This window comes from Dermacentor silvarum, chromosome 3, assembly GCF_013339745.2.
Source record: "Dermacentor silvarum isolate Dsil-2018 chromosome 3, BIME_Dsil_1.4, whole genome shotgun sequence".
Taxonomy (NCBI): Eukaryota; Metazoa; Arthropoda; class Arachnida; order Ixodida; family Ixodidae; genus Dermacentor; species Dermacentor silvarum.
The window spans coordinates 103,478,321-103,497,216 of NC_051156.1; the positions used below are offsets into that span (position 1 = coordinate 103,478,321).

Sequence of the window (18,896 nt, forward strand, 5' to 3'; positions counted from 1 at the left end):
CACGAACGGGCGTCTGCCTTGCGTACCGGAGCAGTGGCGTCCTCCTCGCGTTCCAGTTGTACAGCGGCACACAACAGGTTCGCGGCATCACACCGCTAGTAAAAACCGTCTGCCATACATGCGCACACCAAAGAACCGTAGTCAAGTACAGCAAACCTAAGGCAAGCTGCTCACACACACGATCACACAAAAAGGCACACGAGAATGCGCACGAAAAAGCACACCAACACGGATAAATCCTGCGGATAAATCCCAACACGGATAAATCCTGCGGCAACCACACTGCAGCACGAACGGGCGTCTGCCTTGCGTACCGGAGCAGTGGCGTCCTCCTCGCGTTCCAGTTGTACAGCGGCACACAACAGGTTCGCGGCATCACACCGCTAGTAAAAACCGTCTGCCATACATGCGCACACCAAAGAACCGTAGTCAAGTACAGCAAACCTAAGGCAAGCTGCTCACACACACGATCACACAAAAAGGCACACGAGAATGCGCACGAAAAAGCACACCAACACGGATAAATCCTGCGGATAAATCCCAACACGGATAAATCCTGCGGCAACCACACTGTATAGCACGAACGGGCGTCTGCCTTGCGTACCGGAGCAGTGGCGTCCTCCTCGCGTTCCAGTTGTACAGCGGCACACAACATGTTCGCGGCATCACACCGCTAGTAAAAACCGTCTGCCACACATGCGCACACCAAAGAACCGTAGTCAAGTACAGCAAACCTAAGGCAAGCTGCTCACACACACGATCACACAAAAAAAGCACACGAGAATGCGCACGAAAAAGCACACCAACACGGATAAATCCTGCGGATAAATCCCAACACGGATAAATCCTGCGGCAACCACACTGTAGCACGAACGGGCGTCTGCCTTGCATATCGGAGCAGTGGCGTCCTCCTCGAGTTCCAGTTGTACAGCGGCACACAACAGGTTCGCGGCATCACACCGCTAGTAAAAACCGTCTGCCACACATGCGCTCACCAAAGAACCATAGTCAAGTACAGCAAACCTAAGGCAAGCTGCTCACACACACGATCACACAAAAAAGTTGTCGCAGTTTCACCTGAAAGGCGAAGCATCAATTGCGATAGCAAACTTGTAGAGAGCTATACGGAGTAATGATATTAGCTTTATCAGCTGTATAAACTTGGACATGCAGCAGCATCGGCAACACGCAGAACTGTTGTTGACGCCATAGGCGTTTTGCCCGCGTTAGCTCAAAATGCGTGCGGCGTTAGTGACTGTTGCCGGAGCCTCTGATATAAATAAGCACTTGGTGCCGCAGCTAAACGTCGCCTCCCTTCCCTTGGCGCTGAGCCGTGCTCCCTCAAGGGCTGCAGAAGATAGCGCCAACCTTTCCCTTTCCCTCAAGAACCACTTATCATCATCATCATCCCTTCCCTCCCCCACGGCCTCTCGCGCGTCTGAAGAAGGCGCGTTTGCTCTACATATATGGTGATTGTAAAGGAGAAAAGTTGTCGCAGTTTCACCCGAAAGGCGAAGCATCAATTGCGATAGCAACTTAGTAGAGAGCTATACGGAGTAAGGATAGTAGTTTTATCCGCTGTACACACTTGGACATGCAGCAGCACCGGCAACACACAGCACTGTTGTCGACGCCGTCGGCGTTTTGCCCGCGTTCGCACAAAATGCGTGCGGCGTTGGTGACTGTTGCCGGAGCCTCTGATATAAATAGGTACTTGGTGCCGCAGCTAAACGTCGCCTCCCTTCCCTGCCCCCCCCCCCCCCCCACGGCCTTTCGTGCGTCAGAAGAAGGCGCGTTTGCTCTACATATATGGTGATTGTAAAGGAGGAAAGAGACGCCTACTTCTGCAGCCCTTAAGGGAGCACGGCACAGAACGCGCGTTTGTTCTCCGCCGTGCGTTCACTCCCCGTGAAAGCACGCGTCCCTCGCGCCCTTTCACTCGCACATACAGCGTTCGGCGGCGCGCGGCGACGATTTCATCTCCATTGACGTCATACGGAACCTCACGGCGACGGCGACGCCGACGGCAGAAATCTGCTTTTGAGTGTCCATATAATTGCTATCGCAATAAAAAGCACACGAGAATGGGCACGAAAAAAATCCACAGCGTATCCACGGGGTGAATGATGATGAGTGGGCGAAGCTCCGGAGGGAATCATCGGATCTCCCGCTTAAGGGGACGCTAGCACAAACGCGTTAGAAACGTGCAGTACTCTCTAGTAAGGGGGAGCGGCCACAGCGTCTTACGCAGCCATTTACACATGCCGGAACGCGCATCGCGTTTGCCGACGCCATCAGCGTTTATGAATACGGGGATAAGGCGGAGAGGCCACAGCCTCTTACACCAGCTTCTTACACGGGCCGTAATGCGCTAGCACATACGCGTTAGAAACGCGCAGTCTTTCGTTAATGTTGGGTATTTATTGCCATCGTGGTGCGTGTGTCCATGTGCGCTTCGTGGCGTAGTGGTAAGCGCCGCGCGTTCGGAAGCGAGTGGTCACTGGTTCGATTCCGCTACGGACACAACTTTCGGAATATTTTTTTCTTATAAAAAGTAGACGTGGCTACCTACTACGACGACGACGACTACTACTACGACGACTACTACTACTACTACATACTACAGAGGAGGGACAGACCCACACCCTAAGGAGCTTCGCCCCTAAAACAGCGGCCGCAATTGTCAACTTTGCCGAGACGCGCTCGCCCATTGACGGCGACGCGACGCAGCAGGCCGCACCTGTTTTTTTATCCAGCGGCCGTGCAACAGAGTTGCATATAGGCTACCTATGCGCTTGTGCTTGGCGCGGCATCCAACGACTCGTAGAATAACAAAAAAAAGTTGTCGCAGTTTCACCTGAAAGGTGAAGCATCAATTGCGATAGCAAATTTGTAGAGAGATATACGGAGTAATGATATTAGCTTTATCAGCTGTATAAACTTGGACATGCAGCAGCACCGGCAACGCGCCGAACTGTTGTCGACGCCGTCGGCATTTTGCCCGCGTTCGCTCAAAATGCGTGCGGCGTTGGTGACTGTTGCCGGAGCCTCTGATATAAATAGGCACTTGGTGCCGCAGCTAAACGTCGCCTCCCTTCCCTCCCCCTTCCCCCCCTCCCCCACGGCCTCTCGCGCATCGGAAGAAGGCGCGTTTGCTCTACATATATGGTGATTGTAAAGGAGGAAAGAGACGCCTACTTCTGCAGCCCTTAAGGAAGCACGGCGCAGAACGCGCGTTTGTTCTCCGCCGTGCGTTCACTCCCCGTGAAAGAGCGCGTCCCTCGCGCCCTTTCACTCGCACATACAGCGTTCGGCGGCGCGCGGCCACGATTTCATCTCCATTGACGTCATACGGAACCTCACGGCGACGGCGACGGCGACGCCGACGGCAGAAATCTGCTTTTGAGTGTCCATATAATTGCTATCGCAATAAAATGTCACAGTTTCGCCCTAAGGGCGAAGCAATGAATGCGATAGCAACACAGCAATATCATACGAAGTAAGGTGAGCGGCTTTGGTAGCAACAACACGCAGAACTGTTGTCGACGCCATCGGCGTTTTGCCCGCGTTAGCTCAAAATGCGTGCGGCGTTGGTGACTGTTGCTGGAGCCTCTGATATAAATAGGCACTTGGTGCCGCAGCTAAACGTCGCCTCCCTTCCCTCCCCCTCCCCCACGGCCTCTCGCGCGTCCAAAGAAGGCGCGTTTGCTCTACATATATGGTGATTGTAAAGGAGAAAAGAGACGCCTACTTCTGCAGCCCTTAAGCGAGCACGGCGCAGAACGCGCGTTTGTTCTCCGCCGTGCGTTCACTCCCCGTGAAAGACGCGCCCCTCGCGCCCTTTCACTCGCACATACAGCGTTCGGCGCGCGGCGACGATTTCATCTCCAAATGACGTCATACGGAACCTCACGGCGACGGCGACGGCGACGGCGACGCCGACGGCAGAAATCTGCTTTTGAGTGTCCATATAATTGCTATCGCAATAAAACGACGCGTAGAACAACCATTTTGGCTCCGTGTCCGTGGCGGTTTGGCTCCATGTGCGTAGTGGTTTGGCTCCATGGGCGTGGTGGTTTGGCTACATGTTGTTGTGCCATAGTAAGTGCCAACCCTTCATCGAGGCGACAGAAACTCCGATTTATCCGCGTCGAATAGATTCGTCACGGGTAATTGCAAGCAGCACCGGCCATCATCGCCACCCGTCCCTGTGGGTCCTGTCGACGAGTCGCCAAGGGGACGCGACGACACAATACGACGCGGGTGCCGTCAGCAACCGCCTCGCCTGGGTTCTGTCGACGAGTCGCCAAGGCGGCGCGACGACACAATACGACGCGGTTGACGCCAGCAACCGCCCCGTCTGGTTCCTGTCGAAGAGGAGTCGCCGCCAAGGGGATTTAAGGAAGAACCGGCCCATTGTTAAGCCAGAGAGTCGCCACTGGCCGCCCCGTCGGTCTGGTGCGCTCTTACCAGCTCTTACTGCTTTTACTAGCTATCACCAGCTAATGGCAGCTATTACCAGCTATTACCCGCTATATCTGTACATATTTGTGCATATTGTATAAAGTTTTCGTCTGCTCTTCGCCTACTTCAAGACTCCGTCTTTCGTCCCCGACCCCGAGTCATAATAATGTGCGTGGTGGTTTGCCTCCATGTGTGTGGCGGTTTCCCGCCAGTTGGGCCTTAGCACAGGCACGAGCGGCCGTGGCACAGGTGTCAAAATGGATGGTGGATGGCCCATTGATATATACCCCTCGCCACCGCCGATGCCTCTTTCACAAGTGTCGCGATACTCGGCAGCGGCACGTCCCACCAATCGTTGTGCCCCTTGGTCTCGTGACGTAGAGATCGCGCTGGCGCTGTTATCAGCAGTTGCCCTTTGGACTCTCTATGGGACGGACTCTCGTTTAACCACATCTTCCAGGATAATGACGATGCCGTGCAGTGTGCCGCGGCTATGAACGCTGTGGCTCATACGCTAATCTATGACAATGGGACGGAATTGGCGCAGCAAACGCAGTACTTGGCCATGGCGTCGGCCGAGAACAAGACGCCGGTGTCCTTGCTCTTTGACGAACATGCTGAAGATGGTCAATATAGTCAGTAATGATAACATGTAGATTCACTATAGCAATATTCCCTACAACAGACCCACCATAGTCAGAGCTTCGCTAGCTTCCATCCTCACAGCAGTGGAAGGGCTCTGAATTTATTTGCACATTTCTCTAACTGCATATTCTGCATATTTCTTGTTACTTCCAGTTTTGTTAGAAAAGAAGTAAGTGCCCTGAAATGCTTTAGGCGCCAGAATTGCAAAGAATTTTAACGTGGAGGCAGGCGTTGTCATTGCGGTGGACTTAATTTTTCAGAAAAAGGAAGTAATGACAGGTAGGATTCAGACAGTTGATAAACAAATAATAGAAAAAAAAAAGAAAACATGTTTAAAACCTGAGCTGCCTCAGCCATTGTACCGCAGAGTGCTTACGTCTTATCACTGATGATATCAACAATTCATCTATGTGATTTGTACGCGTGCATAGTATAGTGGTATTTGATGAATGCTACTGCAGGGAAAAAACGAAACAAAACAAAGCGCCAGCGCTATATGAAGATTGTTGCCGAAGAATTCGCTGTGTGGAATTGAATTGAATTATGGGGTTTTACGTGCCAAAACCAGTTCTGATTATGAGGCACGCCGTAGTGGGGGACTCCGGAAATTTGGACCACCTGGGGTTCTTTAACGTGCACCTAAATCTAAGTACACGGGTGTTTTCGCATTTCGCCCCCATCGAAATGTGGCCGCCGTGGCCGGGATCCTTCGCTGTGTGGCATCAACATAGTATCAGTGCGATTCGCGAGCTTAAATAACTTATTTGCCAAAGCTGGCATGCTGCTTTCAAAAAAAAAAAAAAAAAAAAAGCTCCGGCTCAAGAATTTGCTGTGGTTGACCGAGTAATTTCTATACTCCATTCTAGCAAGCGATATCTGTGGGATTTGCGTGCGTAAGCAATTTATTGAAACCGGGACGCTAATTCCAAGAAAAAAAAGTACACTGGTGCCGTCAAAAGAGCTTCTGCAAGAATTCACTGTGGTTATAACCACGAAATGCTTGCTCATATCAACGCGGTGCATGTGAGATTTGGACTTGTAAATAATTTACTTGCCGTAACTGGGAGGCTGACTCATAAATAAAGACCTCCTGCGCTGTTGGAAGTTTTGCGCAAGAATATATTGTGTTTTGACAGCAAGATGCCCAATCAACGCGGCATCTGCGTGATTTGCACGCGTAAATAATTTATCTGCCGTGCAAATGCAATTTCCACCGGCAAGAAGCAGCGACACGATGATGATGATGATGATGATGATGATGCTTACATTTTATTGTCATTCCTTTTGAAATGGCGCCGTGACAAATAGTCACCTGCTTGAGTTAATCAGGTGTGCTATATATGCTTTTCATTATAGCATTATTAAATGAATATCCTTATTCTTTTTTTTTTCTTACTCAAAACTTTGCCTATGTCTGCTTCGGTGTGTGCTTCGGAGTACAGCGCACCTAACGGCTCGCTGTTAAACTAGCACTTATTACGCAGCCAGCCGGCGCGCGCAGATCTCGGAGGCCACGTGTTAAGCTCGAACTGCTGGGGAGTACGGCGGGAGGGACGGCCCGGGATAAATGTGCCGATGCACCGAGGCATCGTTTCTGTGAAAGACAGATCGCACTGCCCGATTTCGGTGGCCATGCTGGCAACGACGCGCTTCGATACGGTAACCTCCAAGATGGCCGCCTCCATGGCGCCGCGCAGCAGTCCCAGAGATCAAGTGCCAACGTCACTTGTAGCCGTAAGCGTGAACCTCTGGTTGCATTGACAACCAGAGTTCTAAGACGACATGAATGCTATTCGTGGCCTACACGATGCGGCCGCTGTACATATAAAAGGAAATGCTCAGGCAAAGGCAAGAGTCCTGGGGGTGTAGCTCAGTGGTAGAGCGCTCGCTTCGCATGTGAGAAGTCCCGGGTTCAAACCCCGGCACCTCCAAATAAGTGTGTTTTTTTTTCTTCTTTTTTTTACGTGAAACATTTTTAAAAGCTGTTAAAGGGGGTCGCTTGTTGAACATCATGTAACGGACACACGGTATAGCATTGCCGCTTATATATTTGCAACCGTACTGTCCACAGCTTTACTTTGGTATCGTTGGGTAGAGAATAGAAGCCATTACTCGATCATGTATGTGTCGCGTGCATAGCTGGCCCCGTTGCCGCGCCACGCGTGATTGATGCACCCTGAGCTATATTTAGCGGCACGCCAGGCGTTCAGAGGGGCATATAGTTTGGTATAATCCATCAAACCCAAGCCTGTACTCAACAGGAGTTATAAGGCCTACAAATGTGCAATTTTTTACAGCCAATCTGGTTGTGGCTAGGGTTCCGTGGATTTTTCGGGTGCGTAAGGCAAAGCCTCAGGTACCGTGCGAACGCGCTCGTGCCACTTCTCGTTCATTCGTCGTCAACTTCTTCCACAGCTGACTCGTCGGCGTCCCTCGGACATGCATTTTGAGTAGATTAGTTATCAAAAGGCACCATTTTCAAGATCCATAGATTCCCAGGTAGATAAAGAAAGCTATGGCCAGTTCCACTGTGTGAAAACTGTTGGATGCGTTTTCACTGAGTGGAACACTGGCTGTAGCTTTATTTTAAGTTTGCGTTGTACCTCATTCGTTATCTGGCGTTCCGTTTGAGTTGCTTGGTGTTGGCTCGCCATTGCAGCTTGTGTTGTCGGGTAGTGCGTGGGCTCCTGACGCCGTTGTCGCCACTTACGCCTCATGACCACGGCTTCGTAATCGCTGTGGCATACAGCGAGCGGCGCACCTATCGGCCACAGGTCAGTCACGTTCGCGAAGACCAAGTCAACGCAGGTGCCCCTTCGGCTTCTCTTGCGCTGGCTTCAGGGTTGGCTGGGCGACGGCGGGCCCGTTCCCGCGCAAACTCTCGCTGGCGCTCACGTCGGGCGGCTTCTTCCTCGGGAGTATAAGCACTCTTGGCCATTCTCGAAGAACGAATGCGTAGCAAGAGCTGACTTATTTCATTTATAGCCCACCGAGCCTCTCACTGGCCTACTTTTCGCGAACGCTCATTGGCTGCCTGACTCACTCGCCCCCTTCTCGGCGCGGTGCAGCTGTCTGCCTCACTCTCGCCCCTCTCGCTCCCAGGTCACGTGGCCAGCCTGACGCCAAGCAGCACGACGGCACAGGGTCGACTAAGAACATCATCATCATCAGTCTATATTTATGTCCACTGCAGGACGAAGGCCTCTTCTTGTGATCTAGAATTACCCCTGTCTTGCGCTAGCTGATTCCAACTTGCGCCGGCAAATTTCCTAACTTCATCACCCCAACTAGTTTTCTGCCGTCCTCGACTGCACTTGCCTTCTCTTGGTATCCATTCTGTAACTCTAATGGTCCACCGGTTATCCATCCTACGCATTACATGGCCTGCCCAGCAAAATTTTTTTCCTCTTGATGTCAGCTAGAATATCGGCTATACCCGTTTGCTCTCTGATCCACACCGCTCTCTCCCGGTCTCTTAACGTTGGGCCTAACATTTTTCGTTCCATCGCTCTTTATGCGGTCCTTAACTTGTTCTCGAGCTTCTTTGTTAACCTCCAAGTTTCTGCCACATATGTTAGCACTGGTAGAATGCAATGATTGTACACTTTTCTATTCAACGACAGTGGTAAGCTCCCAGTCAGGATTTGGTAATGCCTGCCGTATGCACTCCAACCCAATTTTATTCTTCTGAAATTTATTTCTCATGATCAGGGTCCCCTGTGAGTAGTTGACCTAGATAAACGTACTCCTTTACAGACTCTAGAGCCTGAATTCTTGTTCCCTTGCCAGGCTATTGAACATTATGTTTGTCTTGTGCATATTAATCTTTAACCCCACTCTTACACTTTCTCGGTTAAGGTCCTCAATCATTTGCTGTAATTCGTTCCTATTGTTGCTGAACAGGACAATGTCATCTGCCAACCGAAGGTTGCTCAAGTATTCGACGTTGATCCGCACTCCTAAGCCTTCCCAATTTAGGAGCTTGAATACTTCTAAGCATGCAGTGAATAGCATTGGAGAGATTGTGTCTCCTTGCCTGAACCCTTTCTTGATAGGTATCTTTCTACTTTTCTTGTGGAGAACAAAGGTCGCTGTGCAATCCTTGTAGATATTTGCGAAGATATTCATGTATGCACCCTGTACTCTTTGATTACGCAATGCCTCTATGAGTCAAATGCTTTTCTCTACCGAATCAAATGCTTTTTCATAATATATGTAAGCCATATAAAGAGGTTGATTGTACTCCGCGGATTTCTCTATTACCTGATTTGTGACATGGATATTATCCATCGTAGAATATCCCTTCCTGAAGCCAGCCTGTTCTCTTGGTTGACTGAAGTCAAGTGCTGCCCTGATTCTATTGGAAATTATCTTGCTAAATATTTTAAACAATATTGAAAGCAAGCTAATAGGTCAATAATTCAATTCTTTAAAGTATCGCTTCTTATGCATGAGTATAATGTTGGCGTACTTCCAGCTTTCTAGTACACTTGAAGTCGTGAGGTATTGCATATAAAGGGCCGCAAGCTTTTCAAGCATGCTATGTCCTCCATCTTGGATTAAATCGGCTGTTATTCCATCTTCTCCAGCAGCTTTTCCCCTGGCCATGTCTTTCAAGTCCCTTCTAACTTCATCGCTAGTTATAGGAGTCTATCCTCTTCACCACTACTTCTAATGAAAGTAGCTTGGCTGCTTGGGCACGGTTCAGGTCAGTATAGAATTCTTCCGCTGGTTTTACTATGGCATCGAAATTGCTGATGATATTACCCTGCTTATCTTTCAGTGCATACAATTTGCCTTGTCCTATGCCTAGTTTTCTTCTCACTGATTTCATGCTGCGTCCATATTTTACTGCTTCCTCAATTTTTTAAAGGTTTAATATCGGATATCCCTTACTTTCTTCTTGTTGATCAGTTTCAACAGTTCAGCGAATTCTATCTGATCTCTCGAGTTTGACACTTTCATGGTTTGCCGTTTCTTTATTAGGTCATTTGTTACTTGGGAGAACTTACCTACTGGTTTCCTTGGCGCCTTACCCCCCATTTCAATTGCTGCTTCTGATACCAGCCTAGTTACGGTTTCATTCATTACTTCTATGTTGTCTTCATCTTCCTGTTCTAAAGCTGCATATTTGTTTGCGAGCACCAGCCTGAATTGTTCTGCTTTTACTCTTACTGCGTCTAGATTGACTAATTTCACTCTTTCTCTCTTCAAATTGAGAGAAATCCTAGACCTCAGTAGCCTACGGTCACTGCACTTTACCCTACCTAACACTTCTAAATCCTGCACTATCGGCAGAGAGTATGAAATCTATTTCATTCCTTGTTTCTCCATTAGGGCTTATCCAGGTCCACTTCCTGTTGCGGCGCTTCCTGAATAAGGTATTCATGAATCGGAGCCTATTCCTTTCCGCGAATTCTACCAACATCTCTCCTCTAGTGTTCCTGGAACCGATGCCGTAGTTGACAATTGCTGTCTCACCAGCCTGCTTTTTCCCCACTTTTGCATTGAAGTCTCCCATGACTATAGTATACTGAGTTCGCACCTTGCATATTGCTAATTCAACATCTTCATAAAACTGTTCTATTTCTTCATCATCGTGACTGGAGGTTGGGGCGTAGGCTTGTACTACCTTAAATGGCTCATGAGGCGGACTCACAATGGTACAAAAAGGCTACGAAACCTTGACCTTTGGGGTTTTAAGCTACGAACCCTCGTTTGGTGGGAATTGACCGCACGACCTTTGGTATTATTGAAAGCAAAGTTAATTAGGGCACAGGTAATTCAGATAAAGTTAATTAGGGCACTCGAACACACGACCTTTGGTGTTACTAAAAGAAATTGAGTGTGCCTGCATACCAAAGTTAACAATTAAAACAAGCGACAATGCTCCTTGGTTCACGAAAGAGGTAAAAAGGTGTCTAAATAGAAAGAAAAGAGTATACCGCAGGGCCAAGCAAACAAACGCAGATCGGGACTGGCAAAACTATGAAGAGGCTTCAATTAAGGCTAAGGCTTCAATTGTTGCAGCGAAAGACGAGTTTTTAACCAAACGTTGCCCAGTTTATTGAGAACCAAGCCAGCAAAATTTTGGCAATACATAAATCCCAAGTCCGAATTCAAGACACCTACGCTAAAGGATGAAAACGGTGACGTTCTGTCTATTGAAACCACAAGCGAACTATTTAACAAACATTTTGCGCAAGTATTTACAAAAGAGGCTCCACTACGCGAGTTATCCGATGACGCTGACCCAGTAATACTTCACCAATGCCATCGATTATAATAAGCGAAGCTGGTGTGGCATGCGCCGTCGAGAGACTGCCGCAGAATAGTAGTCCGGGTCCTGACGGTATCAGCAATAAGCTACTTAAACTAACATGCCACACGTCAGCCACTTTATTAGCACTCATATTCCAGCAGTCCTTGGAATCAGTCCTTGGAGTCCTTGAAACCACAATTGAGGCAGGGCAGTGTGACATGGGTTGGGCTCGTTTTGAAGTGAAACGCCGAGCGAAATTAGTGTTGAAGAAAGAGTCGGAAACATGGATGAAAATAAATCGGCTGCTAAAGCGCGCAAATATCTGTACCACAAAAGCATAGCCACGAAATGGAGAAAGCGGTTGAGAAAATTGGCAGTCGAGTATAGTGGAGTTTTAAGTGCAAATAGACAACCCATAGTCGTCAAAAAAGGTCGTGACAGAAGCATAGACACTAGAACTGTACACAAAAAAAGTCTGTGTAGACTAACAAATGAATAAAAAAAATTAGAAGGGAAACTCGGCACGATACCACACAGGGCATTGTCCTGCTATTTGTGGCCCGAGCTGATTGCGTGTGGACAAAAACACACAGGAGCAAATATTCGCAACAGGAAAAGGCATGCGCCTGCTGCAGCAAACTCTGGAGAAGATTCACCATATCGTAATGGATATCAGGCTTGAAAAGCTTGCTGCCCTTTATACGCAATGCCTCACGACTTCAAGTGTACCGGAGAACTGGAAGAATGCCAACATTATACTAATCCATACGAACAGAGACGTTAGAGAATCGAAAAATTATAGGCCCACTACCAGGGGCGTAGCCAGCAATTTTTTTCGGGGGGGGGGGGGGGGGGGTCACCGGCCCGACCGGAGGGGGGGGGGGGGGGCAAGCTTCTGCTTTCCTCTACGTCACGTGATCGATAATAAATATCGGTAGTTTAAGCAAACGCTATACATGTATATCAAAGACATGGGACTGCCCCCCACCCCCCCTTCACGTGTGTGTGTGCTTGTGAAGAAATTAAGTAAAAAGTAAAGTAAGCTCAGTAAATACAGTAAGGACGACAGGTACAGTGGGCGTTTGGAGCAACGGTCTCTCATCGCGCCACTGAATGGACCAGCCTTCGAAAACGCATCATTGAGATGACCCGTGCGATCGGAGAAGACATCATTAATTGTTAATTTCCGTTAAGCATAGATGGCGTCGTCCTCGTCGGGGCGAAGTGCATTTCACAAGTCAAGGACGGCTATACGCGTGAAAATGCACGTGTGACCAGGCTATACCTACTCCCATAGCAATAGCTTGTTCGCTGCGTCTTTGCGCTAGAAAACTTGAATACGCGCAAAAACACGTAAGGATTTTTTTTTTCGAAGCTTTCGTCGCCCTGCTCCCTCATACGAGAGGGTTGCATTTCCTGCGGCAAGTGCATGGGTCGCTGTGTCTTCCGCTTTGTGCGAGCGTGCAGCCGTCATTGCCTTTACGTCAACAAATTCAGAATTGTACAGAATATTTCACCGCACAGCATAGATATGGCATGTGTACGCATTTTAAGTAGTGCGTGCAACTATTTCTGCTTCACTTACGCCGGTGCAAACAGGAAACGGCCTTGTACCTCACAGAATCTCGACTGATTGGTGTACTAGTGATGCAGGAATGAACTCCGGTCTTGTTCAGTGCATAGTGCACATAATCAATTTCTCAGGACGCGTGAACTCCGACGAGAACTGTCAGCGCCTGCAACAAGAATTTACTCACGCTTTACTGCGCACAGCAGTAATTCATGCTTGTCGGCTGTCTGTTTCGTGCATTCTGTTGCGAGTCGGTGGAATTTCACTGCTGTCATCAACCCCTTCGTGTGTACATTGCTGGTTTGGGATTCCACAACAAAACAGCAACTACCAGCCTTCCGTAATAGCTGGTTTGGGATTCAACAACACAACAGTAATTACCAGGCTTCCGTAGGGGCGCAATCGCAAACAAGAGACGTTTCTCGCGCAGGCTAAGCCTACGTTCACACTTGGGAAGCGGCAAGCGGGCGGAAAGGCCAAAGCGGCCGGAAAATTTTTTCCGTGCCTGTCCAAGTTGTTCACATTTGTTTTGCTACCGCCGCGGCCGCCGCTGCCGTTTTCGTCCAGATCCATCTAGTCTGCGTACGTTTGTTGGCGTGGTGGCGCTCATTATCGCATTATTTCGAGCGGTATGTTCATTCATTGACCCACGTACCGTCATCAAAAGTGATCATTTTACGCAACTTCGCGTGTCATCTGCGACCTTCGGTAAATTCCTCGTTGGCGTTCCGTAATTCTCCTCACACGGGCGCGGTAGCGCTGAGTCACAGGTTGGTGCCTAGGCGTGATAATATTTCTTTAATAGCTTTCATTTACAAGTTGTAATAACATTTCATCATTTCGTATTGTCGGCGCCTCCAAGACACCAAAGGGGCAATGGGAACACCGCAGCTAAAACCCGGGCTGGCCCTTGTGTTGGGGCTCGCCAAAGACTGCGCGTCCTACGTGAGACCTACGCTCTCAATCTATCGTCGCAACGAGAAAAGCACCCCGCGACTTCTGCAACATACCGTACACGTGCGAGGAGAATTATGGAGCGCCAACTGACTAACTATTGTCTGCCATGGAAGTGGAAGAAGAAATGGCTTTTATACTTCTACCTACTTGTTTTCTAGAAATTGACAATGAATAAACGGAAGACGCGGACACCTCGGAAACGGCGGTGGTGGGTTCGCCTGGCTTTGCAAAAGCGCGAAAAGTTGGGTCACGCCAAGGCTTCGTTGCCGCACCTCCAGTCGCGCAACGTTGAATACTATCGCGAGTATTGCTGACAGTACGTTTTAGTGCCACTCTTGTCGTAGAGCAAGGGCTGGTTCTTGATCGCGTCGATCAGCATTACAGCCTACACTTTTGGTGCCATGTTCCATTTTACGACCGGTTGTTTACATGCTAGTGTAGCTTCCAGTGAAGCAGAACGACTTTCCGCCGCGTTTCCGCTTCGCCATGGCGAAAAAGTCGGCCCGAGACCAATTTGGCTCGCAGCCTGTTTTTCTGCCTGTTTTGCCACCTAGGCGGGCGGATTTTTGCAAGATTTTGCCGCTTCCGACAGCTTCGAGACCATGTGTGAACGTAGCCTAAGATCCTGCGCGAGCGCGGCCTAACCGGCACCTGAAGGGAAGCGGCGGAGATTTTGACCACCTGGGGTCTTTAAAGTGCACCTAAATCTAAGTAAACGGGCCTCGAGCGTTCTCGCCATCATCTAAAATGCGGCTGCCGCATTTGTTGCTTCATTTGTTGCGCATTTGTTGCTTCAGAATGCGGCCGCCACATTCTCGCCCAAAACTTCACAGAGTGTCAAAGCCTTAACAAACACTGTGACAGTTTTTTCCATATTCAGACATGATACTCTGTAAATTAGCAACCCAAACGGAAGCGCCCAGGAATGAAATTGTGATAGTAGCACCGGTTTCATGAATTATGTCATCGCGAAGCGACGAGAAAAAAGGGTGGGTAAGTCGGGGGGGGGGGGGGGGGCGTTGCGGAAACATTTCGGGGGGGGGGGGTTGAACCCCCCCCCCCCCTGGCTACGCCCCTGCCCACTACCTCGCTTTCAGTACAGCATAAAATATTCACCAAGATAATTTCCAATAGAATCAGGGCAACATTTCACTTCAGCCAACCAAGAGAACAGGCTGGCTTCAGGAAGGGATACTCTACGATGGATCATATCCATTTGATCAACCAGGTAATAGAGAAATCTGCGGAGTACCATCAACCTCTCTAGATGGCTTTCATAGATTATGAAAAAGCATTTGATTCAGTAGAGATACCAGCAGTCATAGAGGCATTACGCAACCAAGGAGTACAGGATGTATACGTGAATATATTGGCAAATATCTACAAGGATTGCGCAGCAACCTTGGTTCTCCACAAGAAAAGTAGAAAGATACCTATCAAGAAAAGGGTCAGGCAAGGAGACACAATCGCTCCAATGCTATTCACTGCATGCTTAGAAGTATTCAAGCTCTTCGACTGGGAAGGCTTAGGAGTGAGGATCAACGGCGAATATCTCAGCAACCTTCAGTTTGCAGATGACATTTCCCTATTCAGCATCAATGGGGACGAATTACAACAAATGATTGAGGACCTTAACCGAGAAAGTGTAAGAGTGGGGCTGAAGATTATTATGCAGAAGACAATGTTCAATAGCCTAGCAATGGAACAAGAATTCAGGATCGCCAGTCAGCCTCTAGAGTCGGTAGAGGAGTACGTTTATGGAGGTCAATTACTCACAGAGGACCCCGATCATGAGAAGGAGGTTAACAAAGACGCTCGGCAAGCAAGTTAAGGACCGCACAAAGAGCGATGGAAAGAAAAAAGTTAGGTCTAACGTTAAGAGACAGAAAGAGAGTAGTGTGGATCAGAGAGCAAACGGGGATAGCCACGGGATAGCCACTATTCAAATTGGCATTAAGAGAAAAAAATGGAGCTGCGCAGGCCATGTAATGCGTAGGATGTATAACCGGTGGATCATTAGAGTTACAAAATGGATACCAAGAGAAGGGAAGCGCAGCCTAGGACGGCAGAAAACTAGGTGGAGTGATCAACTTAGAAAATTTGCAGGCGCAAGTTGGAATCAGCTAACGCAAGACAGGCGTAATTGGAGATCGCTGGCAGAGGATGACTGGAATCCGATACATTCACCCAGCAAGACAAAAAGCACTGGGATTCATAGTGGATGGAAGCATTAACTGTTCAGCGGTCGAGATAAGCCAGGGACGTTTAGAGTTTCCGTGGGAAACAACAAATGTGGTTAGGGGTATAGATAAGTGTACAAAATAGCCATAGAGGTTTTTATGATAAGAGAAAATATCAGAGAGGTTGGCGAAATGCTGGACTTCTATACAGGTATACCATTAAAAATTCATTACCACAAGCTGGCTAAATTACTATTTTTCACCGCAGTAATTCACTAATTCAACGGGGTACCTATAAAAATGAAGGATCATCATCATCTGTCCCCGAGGGCTGGTATTCAAAAAACCTCTGACGATAGAATCGCTCGCAAGAGCAAATTCCAAAGCCAATACTGATGCTGAACATATTAGCCAATGTGGTTGGCCAATGCCAAGTGCACTTGCGAATGTAATAATACTTGGTTACTGCTTAAGTGCAGTAACCCAGTATTCCGCTTTGTGTAAATAGTTTGCGGGCGAGCTAAGACTCTCTAATATCCTAGTTGACACTAGTAGCAAAAGAAGGCGCTGCGCAGCTAGCGTACTTGCTCAAGCACCCACCAAGATCATCTGCATATAAAGGGGAAGCGGAATGCATCTTCTTCTTCCTGGACTTTACGAGACAAAACCAGTTCTGATTATGAGGCACACCGTAGTGGAAGGCCCCGCATTAATTTTGACCACCTAGGGTTCTTTAACGTGTGCTGCAATGCAGCAATAATGAAACACAGAGCATTTTGGCGCCACGATTAGTAAGAGGTTGTGCATGTAATCTGGAAAGGAGTAATGCTGCAAGCGCTTACGTTCGCAATTGCCATTCTGTCTTACAATTGCATGGATATCTTGTCGGTGTTGGAAGTTAACCAAAGATCTGTAGGCCGGTAGGCTTTGGGAGCCCACGGTAAAACCACAAATGACGCAGTGCAGGGTGACATGGGTTGGGCCTCTTTTGAAGTCAGAGAAGCACAAAGAAAAATTAGTTTTGAAGAAAGGCTCAGGGACATGGATGAAAATAAATGGGCGGCTAAAGTGCGCAAGTATCTGTACCGAAAAAGCGTGGACAAAGAATGGAGGAAGAGGTCAAGAAAGTTGGCAAGCAAGTACCGGATGTAAATAGACAACAAGGAGTCATCAAAAAGAAAGTGAGAGAAACAGGAATAGTGAATTGGAGGCAAATAATGGAAACAAAATGGACCATGGAAGTTTACAAGAATGTGAAAAAAGAAATAAGGGAAAATCTGTACAACACAAAGGGCAGTGTCTTGCTATTTGAAGACCAAATAGCCTAAGGATCAAAACCTAAGGACCAAAACATACCGCAGCAAATATTTGGAACTAGATGAGGCATGCAGCTTAGAAGAAGTATTTAAGCTCTTAGACTGGGAAGGCTTAGGAGTGAGGATCGACGGCGAATATCTCAGCAACCTTCGGTTTGCAGATGACATTGTCCTATTCAGCAACAATGGAGACGAATTACAACAAATGATTGAGGACCTTAATCGAGAAAGTGTAAGAATTGGGTTGAAGATGAATATGCAGAAGAAAAAAAATGTTCAATAGCCTGGCAAGGAAACAAGAATTCAGGATCGCTAGTCAGCCTCTGGGGTCTGTAAAGGAGTACGTTTATCTAGGTCAATTACTCACAGGGGACCCTGATCATGAGAAAGAAATTTACAGAAGAATAAAATTGGGTTGGAGTGCATACGGCAGGCATTGCCAAATCCTGACTGGGAGCTTACCACTGTCGTTGAAAAGAAAAGTGTACAATCATTGCATTCTACCGGTGCTAACATATGGGGCAGAAACTTGGAGGTTAACAAAGAAGCTCGAGAAGAAGTTAAGGACCGCACAAAGAGCGATGGAACGAAAAATCTTAGGAATAACGTTAAGAGACAGGAAGAGAGCGGTGTGGATCAGAGAACAAACGGGGATAGAAGATATTCTAGTTGACATTAAGCGGAAGAAATGGAGCTGGGCAGGCCATGTAATGCGTAGGATGGATAACCGGTGGACCATTAGGGTTACAGAATGGATACCAAGAGAAGGGAAGCGCAGTCGAGGACGGCAGAAAACCAGGTGGGATGATGAAGTTAGGAAATTTGTAGGCGCAAGTTGGAATACGCTTGCGCAAGACAGGTGTAATTGGAGATCGCAGGGAGAGGCCTTCGTCCTGCAATGGACATAAAGATAGGCTGATGATGATGATGATGATGAGGCATGCAGCAAAAAACCGGAGACCACTCAGCATATCCTAATGGAAACCCAGTGAGAACCGTAGGTAACGTACACCTCTCGGTAGCGCTTGGGTTTAAAGTGGGCGGAAGCATCAACCGGCCAGCAGTCGAGATAAGCAAGAGTCGTTTAGAGTATTGGTGGGGAAAAAAAAGCAGTGAAGAGATTGATACGGCCGGATCTCTTAAAGTCATAGGTAGTGGTAAAAGGTAGATTTTGTATGAAAAAAGATTAGGGAAATGCATAGAAACATGCTAGAATTTTAAAAAAATGTATGACATACCTGAATAAATCAAGCAGGCTATAGGTGACTATTTGTCACCGCCTCAGTTCAAAGGAGATGCCATTAAATCATCATCATCACGGTGAGAAGCTCAATTACCTTGCAGACGCCGTTCCGCTAAAAAGGAAACAGAGATGAGCGTGTGACAGAAAGTGGTTTTCACTCCATGACAAGTTGCAGAAGCACAGTATCATCCTTGAAGAAACCCTAGGTATGGCGTAATACCTACTGCGCTGACTCGGGACTTTGGATAATAAAACGACA

General features: G+C 48.0%; 1 non-coding gene across 1 annotated transcript; it reads left to right on the plus strand.

The window, feature by feature from the left end:
* The first annotated feature begins 6,968 nt into the window (after positions 1–6,968).
* Positions 6,969–7,040, plus strand: Trnaa-cgc (transfer RNA alanine (anticodon CGC)). The gene has a single exon. It is a non-coding gene; the product is annotated as a tRNA-Ala (tRNA).
* Positions 7,041–18,896: the final 11,856 nt, after the last annotated feature.